The sequence below is a fragment of the Podarcis melisellensis genome (genome assembly GCF_964234715.1).
Source record: "Podarcis melisellensis genome assembly, chromosome: 1".
NCBI classification, from domain to species: domain Eukaryota; kingdom Metazoa; phylum Chordata; class Lepidosauria; order Squamata; family Lacertidae; genus Podarcis; species Podarcis melisellensis.
In genome coordinates this window covers 32,956,903-32,970,596 of record NC_138528.1, presented here as the reverse complement: position 1 = coordinate 32,970,596, position 13,694 = coordinate 32,956,903, and the positions used below count along the sequence as shown (strand labels likewise).

Sequence of the window (13,694 nt, the reverse complement as noted above, 5' to 3'; positions counted from 1 at the left end):
TATAGCATGTGCCCTACTGCTGAGGTACAGGCCATATTGGTACAAGAGATTGCTGGTGTACAACAATATGATCTGCCAAACATTTGTAAAATTTACTTCACACTGAAACACATGTAATATCAGCAAATGTTTTGAGGCCAGAATTCTGTTTGCTATGGATCCAAACATCCTCTGCAGAGAATCAAAAGTAGGGTGATTATTTACACCAGCTGTGGAATCGGTGATATGGGTGATAAAGAAAGAATCCCCATGTTCTTTAGGATCACATAGTCAGCCCTTGCATACGGTTGCAAAGTTAAACCTGCAGAGGCTCAGACCAAAGTAATTTTTGTTGTGGTCTTCAGCTTTGAAGCTCCCTTCCCTAACAGCAGTCTGCATAAGCAAAGGGAAAACAGATTAAAAAGCAAACTTTTGGTTGAAGTGTGCATGGTCAGGATCTGTTTTACTTGTGATAGTTTGAGTAGATTGTATAGACTTCAACTGGATTTTTGTAATTTTGAAAGTCTGAGGCTTTACAGAGCCCATGTAAAACTCCTGTTGATTTTGATAGGTGCATATTGCAGATAATTAGACAGCTATTTTTCAGGGCAGTCGATGATGTCCTGCTAATAAGAACAGCATTAATATCCCTGGTGGTTGTTGGGTTTTTTTAACAAGACACAAAACCTATATATTGTCACGTAATTGTACCTTTATTACCCAAATTAGAATTCATCAATGAGTCTGGAAACATTTCATCACTGGTTCTTGCTCACTGTTTACAGAAGTTTAGCTTTATGTTACAGGAGGCTTAATTGTCTCATCAGGTTTATATGAGCTCATTTCTAAGTATCATGTCTGGGACTATAACATCATACATCTGCAGTAAGTGTGCATTTAGTGAGCACATCCATCTTGAAACTTCAATGAAGGAGGGGGACTTTATGGCAGGTCTTGAATGCACATTTACTGTGAAATAAGTGAATAATAATACTAGGTTATTTTGGAAAGTGTTCTTTTATGCAATCACTGCATTTAATACAATCACAAAATGGCAGCCCAACAGGTGGTCTTTTCATAGTGTTAAGCCACAACAATTGGAACAAAAAGGACACCAGAATCTAATGTTCTTCAGAATGTAAAAAGCTGTTCACTTCCTTTTGTGAATTTTCAGATTTAACCATGTTCATTATTGTTGAGCCACAAATGCAGGACATTCTTTTTTGACATTTTGCCATAAATAGACACTGACTGAGGCTGACTAGCCAGCTAGCTGTTTTGTCACAGGCTAGCGGAAACGAGCCATTTAACAATGAGTAGCCACTCTTGGTTCTTAAATGGCCGAGGAAAGTACCCGTTTTGACATGTTGCAAATGTAGCGAAGTCTAGGATAACAAAAGAATATTTGACAAAGGATGGAGTTTCTTTTCCGATATTTTTCCCCAAAAGTAAGTATTTAATTCTGGCCTAATGAAGTTGCAAAGACGATTTGGTGTCACACTGACAGCTCTTGAAGCTCTGAAAATATACTTGGGCATTGTGACTTGAACCATTCATGCAGCCTCCTTTGGGAGGGCCCATTATTTAAACAGTAATTATGAACTTCGTGGGGCAAGGAGTGGGAGGCTGGAATCTGATACTTGTTTGTTAGATTTTTAAAAGTAGAGAAAGTACCTTGTTACAGGGATTGTGCAGCCCTATCCTATGCAAGTAAACGGCAGAAGTAAATCCCACGAGTTTAGGGGGCCTTTCTTGCAGGTAAGTATATGAAGGATTTCAGTAGCCTCAGTCTCATAAAAAAGTGACCATGAATCAGAATTTAATTTACTGACATAAATAGTGTGTGTGGATTTTCTGCTTGTGGGATAAATATGACCTATTTATTTAATTGATTGATTGATTGATTGATTGATTGAAGATTTGCATGCCACCTTTCCACAAGAAAGTTTGTGCTCACAGCAACTACATCAAAACACAGTTCATTCAAAACAGAAATAAATAATACAAAAAAACCCCAAACCATACTACATTCAAAAGGAAAACATCACAAAGCAATTCAGTAACAATACACTTCAGTGACATAGCAGTGATGATGTTACTGAAATAAGCAAATGAACAATGCTATATACTATTTTCTCAGGAATGGTGCCAGCCCAAGCAAATAGGACCTGGGCAGAGCATATGCTCTTGTATCGCTATAAACCTTCAGGGCACATAGCAATACTGCCTCAAAAATTTGTTAGTGTGAATAGAAACATGAGATATGGAGCTATGGCAGCTGCCAAAGAAAATACTGTTTGAATGCAAATCAAGGCCTTTAGCCTTTAGTAACTGTGTGAACTTTTTTCGAAAGAAAGAGGAAGTTACCTCCTCTGGCATCCCTGGCTTGCCTTAGGAGTGTGTGTGTGTGTGTGTGCATTTGCATCAATCTATAGATTCTATTCTCAGCTGTCCCAGCAGCAGACCCTCTGGCTCTACCTGGGGATTCCAGCTGTTGGTGCCAACCCTGGCTCCATAACTTCCTCTGAGGCTACTGCAGACAAACAGACAGACATAGATACAATGTCAGTGTGCTCTTGAAATTAAAACAGATTGTGATATGGCATCGAGGAAGGGTGATTCAGCTCTTCAGTGCAAAAAGGAATTAAGGAACAAAAAGCACAAGACCCTTGGCTCGGCCTAAGTAGCTCTTTGCACCTCAGCTGTGGTGTCTAAGGACATGGCAGTAACTCAACCATGACTCACAGATTTTGCTCTTGGAGAAAAGAAGTAAGAGGAGGAGCCAGTCTTCCAGCAACCTTTCAGGTGTCTCCCTGATCACAAAAGACGCCTCTCAGAAAGATGAGCTCATAAGTTTATAATCACGATTTTGTCTTCCTGTGAATATATATACCTGTAGGTGAAGGGCAGCATATAAATTCGTTTAATAATACCCCTTTAGACTTTGAACTGTTGAAACAGTCCAGAACAGGGGCGTCGGCCCCTCATTGCGAGAAGTAAGGTTACAGGGAGCCAGACAGAGGGCCTTCTTGGTAGTGGCGCCCACCCTGTGGAACATCTCCCTTCAGATGTGAAGGAAATAAGTAGCTATCCTATTTTTAAAAGACATCTGAAGGCAGCCCTGTTCTGGGAAGTTTTTAATATTTAACACTGTATTGTTTTCATACTTGATTGGGAGCCGCCCAGAGTGCCTGGGGAAAGTCAGCCAGATGGGCGCGGTATAAATAATAAATTATTATTAAGTTATTACTAGGGGCCAAGCCCATTTGATTCCCCCTATATTTTGGGGGTAGGAGCCAGGAGCATGTAGCTGAAGAGTGGAGCCAAGCAGCGGCAGAGTATATGGCCACGCTGCCCGGGGTGGGGCACAGAGTCCGCCCTCCCACACAGCACAGTTCAGGGTGGGAGAGGGGCAGGGAAGCTGCTGCCCACTCTCCTCCTGCTCTCCGCTGCAGGGTCATGCCTCACTGCGGCCAAGTTGGGGTGCTCTCTGCCACCAGGCCGGGCCAGGTGCGATGCACCACACAGCCAAGGAGAACTTGCTTATTCTCCTCCCCTGGGTTAGGCCTGACCCGGGGGCAGAATTGCACCAGGCACAAGCGCCACAACCAAGGCGCAGCTCCTTCTGACCTGGAGCCAGGCTTTGATGAAGAAGCCTGCTGTGGGGGACGCCTATTTGCGCCCCCTCTCAACATTGTGTCCAGGGCCACGGCACCCACAGCGCCCCTCAAGCTACGCCTCTGGAGCTGAGTGCAGCATGTCTCCAGCAGCTGGCTCCTTCTTATTCTTTTCCTGCCATGAAAGATCATATGCTTGAGCTTTCATACAGTGAAGGTCATATGCTTACCTGAACTTTAGAATTTTCCACCGGCCCCCTTCTGTGAGTGCCCCCAGTAAGCAGGTGGCTGCTGGAAAAAAGAGCCTTCTTGGTGGTGGCACCCCATTTGGCACCTTTTTCATAAATCTTTTCAGCATTATGTGAAGTTGTGGGATTTTCAGTTCTCACTAGCTTTTAAAATATGAACTTTTTCCCCGCTGCTTGTATACAGTTTATTTTTAGTTATATGTCAATTTAGGTTTGGATCTTTTCCTGTTGGAAACTGTCTTTTTAATAATATTTTAAATTGTATTGTATTTTTCTATATTTGTGGGCTGACAACAGAACAATGTTCTGGGATGGCCTGATATAAATTCTGTAAAATAAATACATACGCTTATTTATTTATCATATTGTTATATTTAAGGACTATACATTAATGTTTAAGTTATGGAAATGTTCTGGTCTTTGACTCATTGAAATAGTGGCTCATTTATGAACAATTTCCCCTGAACAATGAATTAAGCTACAGCTTCGCCTAATTTTAAGCAACTGCATAAACTCTAAAGGGGAGGGGGTGGCAATAAGCCTTTGCTTTTGCCAAAGTCATGAAATGATGAAAAGCTTCTGCCAGGTTCATGAGAGGCTTTGCTTATTTCATGAATTATGCAAAGACATTATTGATTTCATGAATTAGAAAGAGAATTTGTTCAATTTATACAGTTTGTTTCATGAGCTGGGCAAATCTGTTGCACATTTTGACCAAAAAAACAAACAAAAAAAACCAGACTCTGCTTCATGAGTCAGACAGAGGCAGCAGGCACTATACAAATGCAGTAATATTTAGCTTACTGCATGAATGAAGCAATTTTTGAAATTTGGCAACACCTATACTCTCATCTGATAATGTTCAGCTGTGAAGAATAATGTGTTTGAGAGACTGGCTAGTTCTGGTCTCGACATTGTTTTGAAATTTGCATGCTAGTAAAAGCTAGTCTGTGGGTTAAACCACAGAGCCTAGGACTTGCCGATCAGAACGTCAGCGGTTCGAATCCCCGCAATGGGGTGAGCTCCCGTTGCTCAGTCCCTGCTCCTGCCAACCTAGCAGTTTGAAAGCATGTCAAAGTGCAAGTAGATAAATAGGTACCGCTCCGGCGGGAAGGTAAACAACGTTTCCATGGGCTGCTCTGGTTCGCCAGAAGCGGCTTAGTCATGCTGGCCACATGACCCGGAAGTTGTACACCGGCTCCCTTGGCCAATAAAGCGAGATGAACGCCGCACCCCCAGAGTCGGTCACAACTGGACCTAATGGTTAGGGTCTCTTTACCTTTACCTAATAGTTACTAAGAAATGATTGAGTAGAGAAGGGAAGCCAGACTGCTGCTTTGCTCTGACCATAACTTTATCAATCAAGTTCTGCTGTACTATGGAAGAATTGCTTCTACTTCCTCTATATGAAGGGGAGAAATCCTTTAGGTATGGGAAAGGGATGAGGCTTGAACAGAGACCTTGTTTAAACATCAAACAATTTTGGGAAACAATATACAATGAAATGAAAAAAAATGTTCAGATATTCATTTAGGAAAACATCAGAAGGTTTCCTATTGGGAATAGCACCAGGAAGTCTATTTACCGGTATACGCAACAGTAGCTGCAAGGCTATTGATTGTGAAAAACTGGAAAAGTGGTATTATACCGACAAAAACAGAGTGGCTTGCCAAATTATTGGAGTATTACAATATATCCAAAACAATGGGAGAAATTGGAAGGATCTCAAAAGAAAAGATAGACAGGGAGTGGAAGGTGTTTAAAGGATACTTGCAAAACCATATTGAAAAATCAGAACTCCTATTAGAATAAACAAGTTCCGTTATAAATACTGAAATACTAAATAAGATGGATAACAATGGGTAACAGAAAAAGAAGTAGAAAATTGGTTTAAAAGTGTGTGAAAGAAAGTAATAGAAGTGGAAAGAAATTGCAATTGAGTAGATTGGAAGTCTAACACAAGGGTGAGGTGAGGGGTGAGGGATGGTGGTGGGAAAAGGAAGTATCTGTGGGACTGAGTGTGGGTATGTATGAATATTTTTAAGAATTTAATGAAATGTATGTTTGTATATTCGTATGTATTAATGTTTAATTATTTTAATAATAAAAAATAAAAAATAAAAATAAAAAAGAACAGAGACCTTGACATATAATGTCTGTGCACGTTTCAGCTAAATACCTGTATGGAGATGCTGGTGGTGACAGTGCGATGCTTGCTCAGACATCTGCTTAGACATCAGTGTGTCCATACTACTCCATGTCAGTAGATGGATTGGGGAATGGTGGTAAGGATTATCAAGAGAGAAACCCCAATACAATTCTAGTCATGCACAATTAGGCAGCTACATTCCTATCTGCATCTCCAGGCAGTTCAGAGAGGCTTGAAGGAGCACATTGATGTAGTTGGGGAGCCTGGTTCACATCTGCCTCCAAATGGACCAGACACAAGGGGTTGGAACCATGACTGGAATTCTGCTGATGGGTTACTGCCAGTAAAGGAAAGTGGGGTGCAATTTCCGCTGACTTCTCCTTCTCCCTGGAGCTCCTAGCACCCATGGGAGACCCTCTGGAAGAGTGTGAGAGGTGTTGCAGATGGAAGGGAATTTGGTAAGTATCATCTCCCATCCAGCATCCCAGTAAAGGAAAGAAACACTTCAATTTAGAGAAGGAAATACTCTGGATCGTGCCCACTGGCTGTGCAGCTGATCCTTATGATCATTTCTTAACGCTGGGTTCAAACAATGCTTGAAGTATGCTGGGAAAAGGCCTGAACGAAACCTACAAGACTCACTCAGAATTCCTCCCAATCTTAAATCATTTCCCACAGCAGCTTTTTAAAATAATAATAATTACAGTTTGGGGGCATTAACAGAAGATAAGGTGATGAGCCCTCTCTGCTCCATGCCTCTCCTTCCTTCCTTCAAGCACTGAACACAGACAGATCAGGAATAGACAGCCTGAGAAAACAAAGCAATGCAGATCTGGAGACCAGACTGCCTCCCTCAGCCAGGCAGCTTGTCAAAGAGGAGCATGGTGCAGAGATTCAGACTCGGGGAGGGGGGATCAAAAGGCCCTGAATGGAGACCGGGGGGTGGGGAGGGAAATCACAACCTCCTCTGTAGTTTTCTGGGATAACAGGGGCATCACTAACAGTTGTGGGGGACAGGAAGACCTGATTCCAAGTCATCTGAGCTCTGGAGTCACGGTGAAATCCTGAAATGAATGACAAAGCACTTGACCTCACCAGAGCCCAGATCTTGCCCATTGTTGCCTACATGCGCAGAGAAGGGTATAATTCTCATTTTCAACAGAAATGGGTTTGTAGCAGCTGATTTAGCCTGGCTGCTAGTTGAAGATTCCCAAATAACAGGGGCACATTGTGGAACGGGGTAAATAGACTGTAAAGAAGAGGAACAATTGGTAGGCAAATATATTGATAAATAATTTACTTGTCTTCATTGTGAATTTTCTGCACAAATCTATTTTAATCTCCCAGCCAAATGAATTGTTCGTCCCATTGTTGTGTTCCTCGCGGTTTGGCAATGAATAAAAATCAGTACAATAATAGTATAAACGGCATGCAAATAGTTATCAACAGTAGACCATCTGTATTGGACAGAAATCCGTGCCTCAATTAGGTGATCATAAAAAGCAAAACAGATGTGGATGAATCACCGGGGGGGAGGGGGGACGCGAAACGGACTGAATGCTGATGTTTGTTGTTCACATACAGACCTTTTCAATAATCCGAGATGGGTAAATTACACTAATTAACCTTTAAAAATTAGATGATTTCTAAATAATAGGTTTTAAACAAAGCCTGTTCTCTTCATTGTAGCTCTAAGTGTTTTGTTCATGACAAAGCGCTGTTTCATTTGAAGATTTACAAAGGTGATTACCTAACTCTGGCTCTTTTTCCCTTGCTAATTATTTTATGCCAAACCCACATCTATCTATCTGAGGAGTAAAACTCGGGCAGCCCTGAAAACAGTATTGAGAAGCAACATTCAAATATTCTGCTTAGTTGTTGCACTGGAGAGAGATAAAAGACTTCTTCTTTTCTTTTCTTTCTGCAAACAAGTAGTTTTGCTAACGACTCTTGGGCCAGCTCTTGCTAGAAAAGGATAATTTTGCCTTTATAAAGCATGAAGGTGAATTTTATTTCCCAGTTGCAATACTGTTTCTGGAAATGACCTGCAATGTAAGGGATCAGGTTCAACAGTGTAGCTTTCATTGGCTCCTCAAACAACAAAATGGCATAAGAACATGAGCACCATTGGATCAGCCCAACTGGTCCAGCATCCAGTTCTTATGTTGGCCAATCAGATATAATAACAATAACAACTTATACCCCACGCATCTTGCTGGGTTTTCCCTAGTCACTCTGGGCGGCTCCCATCCGAATATTAAAAGCACAGTAAAACATCAAACATTAAGAAGAGAAAAAGAAGAGTTTGGATTTGATATCCTGCCTTTCACTCCCCTTAAGGAGTCTCAAAGCGGCTAACAATCTCCTTTCCCTTCCTCCCCCATAACAAACACTCTGTGGGGTGAGTGGGGCTGAGAGACTTCAGAGAAGTGTGACTAGCCCAAGGTCACCCAGCAGCTGCATGTGGAGGAGCAGGGAAGTGAACCCAGTTCACCAGATTACGAGTCTACTGCTCTTAACCACTACACCACACTGGCTCCTGATGAGCTATAATGCCACACACACTTCACCCTGCCTCATGGGTAGGCCGATTCTGGCTACACATTAAGTTTAATGGTGACCACTACATGTCTTCTTCTTATAACCGCTGAAGAAGAGTCTTCATAAAAGACAGGGAATTTATTCCTGGCACAAAGGCTGTGTGAATTCTTGAGCTGGTATGGAATATTGTTCATGAAAATTCCACGTCTGAAGTTACCATCTAGCAACCCAGCCGGAAGTTGAGCAGGTTAGGGCACAAAACCAGAGTCTGCTGGTTAAATAGTACAATCCTATTGGTTCCTTTTTATTATCTGATTCCTTTGGAGCTGGTAACATCACCATCTTCTGGCCAGCAATAGCGCAGCAAAGGTCAATCTCCCCCAGCAAGCTACCATGGCAGCAAATGATGGCATCTTAGCCCCTTTGCCAGAGTTCTGGTTTAGTGATGTCCAACACTTTTCATGTTCTAGGATGTGGTCTTCCTGCACAGCTGTTGGTCTGCCTGACCATCAGGCGCAAGCTGATAATTTGCAAGTGCTTCTTAACAAACTCTCTTTCAAAATGATTGCCAACCTGCTTTCCTCTTTAGTTTTTATGCCAGATTATTTGCTTAGTGTTTAAGAGTGAAAACTCCTCAGTGGTAGCGCAATTCCATAATTAAAACCAAACAAAGAGATCACTTATGATTTATTAAGGGTAAAACAAAAAAAATCTATTACTGTTCTAAACAATGTTGGAAAGAATAGTGAACAGTTCAAGCTTCCCGAACCACTCATATTTCCTGCTGATGTGAGGGCTGTTCAAAAAGGCACTTCACTTTTTGGTTTGTTTATTAAAATCCTGCACTTGGCTATAAGAAATTAGCCTCCTAGAGATGAATCGCTCCTTTCGCAGAACAACTTGCAGCAAAAGCAGACATTCCAGAATTAGACAATAATAGAAGACCAACTAATGTGTTACATTGCCTGTATCTGAGCATAGCATCGAGTCTTCTTTTTCAGGCAGGAAAAGGGTGGTTCTCATGGAATGGCTTTTATAAAGTATCTGTTAATTTTAGGTGGTTGTGCAATATTACAGAGTTTTGTTAACATGAACCAGAGCTATTGTAAATAGTGGCATCATGACCGAACAGGAACAGGGAATGAATGGTCTTTTAAACTGTCCGTACCAGGTAACTACTGTACATCAGAAACATCTGACTTCTCTGTGAAATGTTCTGTAGTCTTGTAGTTCAAGATGTGAAATTCTACAGCGTTCTTGCTATTCTCTTTCAGAGATCAGAACTACCCCTTCCTTTTTCAGGCATCAAAGCGTTATTCCCACTTGAAGAGGGAATAAGTAATTATCCTTTTCTCTCCCTTCCTCCCCCCCCTTTTCCCCCCTACAAGCACTGACTCACTTGTGTAGATTCAAACAGAGGATGCTCTTGTGTCCAGAGTGAATAACTTTTTAATTCACTCTAGTTCAGAGAGATGCTTCTAGGAAGAGACCTGTTTATAGGTACTATCAGAAAAAGTATCAGAGTCTGTAGTGTTGAATAGTCTGAAAATGGGAGTGGAAGAGGTCTGCAGGTCTGATTAGATTATACCATTCTAGGTGCAAAACACTTTGTGGCTTTACTATAGAAATGGTTGTCAGGTGTGATATATGTTGTTTGAATTTATACACTCATGAATAAGTTAATTTATAAAACAGGTTAATCGGCTTCCCATTAAGTTATCAGTGATTTTGCAGTATCATCTTATACACTGTCTGAATTATTACAAAGACCTGGCCTTGCTTGCAGTACAGTTATTTTCTATCAATTTCTGATCATCATTGTTTATATGCCTTTTCTCTGTTTAGTATTTATTCTGTTTATTATTTCTCTGTTTAGTATTTAAGGGCTTATAAATCTGCTTTGCGACTCAAATTAATTCCCAAAGCAGCAAGCAACATTAAACTGCCACATAAAACTGCCAACTGTATTTTTAAAATCCAAGAAAAGATGCACTAGCCTTTCTCAACCTTGGGTCCCCCAATGTTTTTGGCCTACAACTCCCATGATCCCTAGCTCACAGGGACGATGGGAGTTGTAGGCTAAAAACATCTGGGGACCCAAGGTTGAGAAAGGCTGCAACCAACAGCATCACCTTGACAATAGGAAAAATAATACAAACTAAACTAATCTCTGTCCAACTTGGAAGTTAAAAGCCCCCTTAGTCCTAATAGCACTAAGTGGGCTAAGCAAATCTCAAGCTGTAATGGTTCCATAAACATTGCATAGCAACCACGTATACTTCATGTGTTATTGTAAACAACTTTTTACAATATAGTGGTATGTGAATATTTTTATAGACAAGAATAAAAATTGCCGAATGCAATCTAGCCTCCAAAGGTAGCACTTTGCAGCAGAGAGGAGTGACAGAATCTCCGTGGTTGGTGTGGTACATGTGGGAAAAGGTACTCTCTTGGGTATTCTTGATGTGGGCTTCAAAGCAGAGTTCGCATCACCCCAACCTGCCCTGTGAGATGCATGATGGGTCTACTTACCAGCAATGGCTAGGGCCCAATCCCAAAGTGAAGCACACACACAAACACACAGATTCACACGCCCATACCATTCACAAGTGCACCACATTCAGATAAGAGTTTAAGGATAAAAATCAGGGTCTTTAAATTAGCCAGGAAACAAACTGCTAACCAGTATTGGCTCTTGGAAGTTAACATCCATCTTTCATTCTGACTTCAGCATCTTTGATCAACTGAAGTTTCACGGGCAGCCCTGTCTATTATTACAGCAGTCAAACTGAGAGGTTACAAGGGCCTGCTGAATAGTGGCAACAAGGTCTCTTTTTACAGAAAGAGAACGTTACAGTACTAGCCCTTTCCTGTTGCTGTTCTATAGCATGCTGCTGCCCCAGATTCTGCCAATGATGAATACGATAGCCTTACCTTCCATTGATTCCCCCCCAATTCCCTATTATTACAGATAAAAACAAGAATTGCTAAAAACATAGAAACAATCATGAAAAAACAATGAAACACTGATAGAATGAAAACTATGTATACATATAAAATATGTTTAAAATATAATAATTACAATAAAAACAGAACACTACCAGCCCACTCATTTGAAGCACTGTTTACAAAATCCTGTAGGAAGGAAAGCAAGGAAGGAGCCAGACTAGCTTCCCCAGGTTCTGGAGTCTGGGAGAAGCGCTGAGAAGATGCTCTGCCTCATGCCTAAGCTGATGACCATCACTAGATCTTGTGGAAACAAATTTCACAGTTTAGCTATGCAATGTTTGAAGTTCTTATAACACTTTATGTGGAAATAGTTCAATTACAGTTATGTACTTTTTGATGTGTTCAATTTATTGTTTAGGACTACCTTTGCAGTTTGTAACTTTAACTATGGAAAGGTGGCATACAAATAAATTATGATTGTTTCCAAATGTCTTTGTATTGTCTGTAAATGTTTGGTTACTTTGTTACCTTTATGAAATCCCAGGTAAAGTTGTAGAGTACTTAGTCCCTATGCCTAACTTTAGCCTCTTTCAATTAGACACAGCCAGTTTTATTCAGTATTTTCCTACGCCCTCCAACTTCTAATGTAGTGAAATTGACATGGGGTAGTATGAAACTGACATATACAGGTGTGGTATTTTTCTACCCCAAACCAACTTGCATGTGTCTGAGGTGCTAAAATATTCTAAAACAAAACCATATGTATTCTATCAGAAGCTATCTACTTCCCTTGCTTGATTTTTGCTTTTAAAAAATGCCCTTCCCCCAATATTAGCATTGCCTGGGGTTAAAAAAGCACCCTATTTGTAGAATTCAGTTGGGTTTCTTAAGATATTTTTGTTACAGAATGATAACTAAATAAAAAGGCATCTGCAAGTAGGTATAAATGCGGGGACGTTGTTTACCAATGTGCAGGTGATAAATTAGGAAAACTAAGCTGTAGGTCTACTTCTGTGTAAATTCTTCAGTGAAGAGTGATTCCATGATGAATTACTATCCCATTTTCTTTGAAGTTCTATTGGCCATGTAACGTTTAACCTTACAAGGCAGATAATAAAAGTTTGTAATGATGAAGTATTTGTATTCCTCCAATAAACCCATCAGCTCAATTAGGCTAAGAAACTAGAGAATTGTTCATGAGTAGGCTTGTCAAACAGTGAAAATCCAGACAGAAAAAGCTGTTCAGCTTTTCTGGCAAATTTGCAAAAAAAAATATGAAGCTTTTGAGCTATTATGAGGGGAAATTGCCAAAAATGGCACTGCCAACATGAGTTGCCATACATCCGGATTTCCCCAGACACTTTTTTGTGATTTCCACCCGGGCACTATTTCCGACTGCAGTATTCCGGATATGTCTGGGTAATTCTGGAAGTATGGCAACCCTATTGAAGAGCACCACACTAAGCTTTGTGGGTAAGACAGGCCTTTAACCAAGATTTGCCTAGTCCACAATAACCAACACTTTCCCTACAACAACACACTTGCTGTTAGTGCTCATTACCATAGCAGTAGTATTGATCATGACACTTTTGAAAAATGTTTCCATAATTCTCTTTAGAGCTCTTATAGCAGAGGCTGGATGGCAACCAATCAGGGGTGCTGCAGTAGTGGCTTTCCCATACTAAAAGAGGGTTGGATGAGATGATCTTTTAGGTCACTAGTAACTCTTATGAGTCTATGATGTCAAGACAAGACAGGCATCACACAGAGTTCAAAAAGTCTATGTGAAGGTAACTCGTGTGGAGTTAGTTAGTTCAGTGTAACACAGTTGCTTTTCTTCTTCTTTTGAAATAGTCCCAAGGATTTCACTATTAACTCATGAACAGTATCACTCATAACAAAAAAAATTCCTTCCAGTAGCACCTTAAAGACCAACTAAGTTAGTTCTTGGTATGAGCTTTCGTGTGCATGCACACTTCTTCAGAAGTGTGTATCTGAAGAAGTGTGCATGCACACAAAAGCTCATACCAAGAACTAACTTAGTTGGTCTTTAAGATGCTACTGGAAGGAATTTTTTTTTGTTTTGACTATGGCAGACCAACACGGCTACCTATCTGTAAGTATCACTCATGACAGTATCAACGAGTGATGTATGTCAGTTAACCTTCCTACATCAAGAAATTCCCATTCCCATTAAATGCACCATGAAAT

The 13,694-nt window shown here is 40.7% G+C and overlaps 1 long non-coding RNA gene across 1 annotated transcript in view; it reads left to right on the top strand.

Annotated features, from left to right (window-relative positions):
• The window catches only part of LOC309372832, a 485,159-nt gene that overhangs the window by 60,323 nt on the left and 411,142 nt on the right, over positions 1-13,694 (top strand). The gene's annotated exons all lie outside the window — the stretch shown is intronic.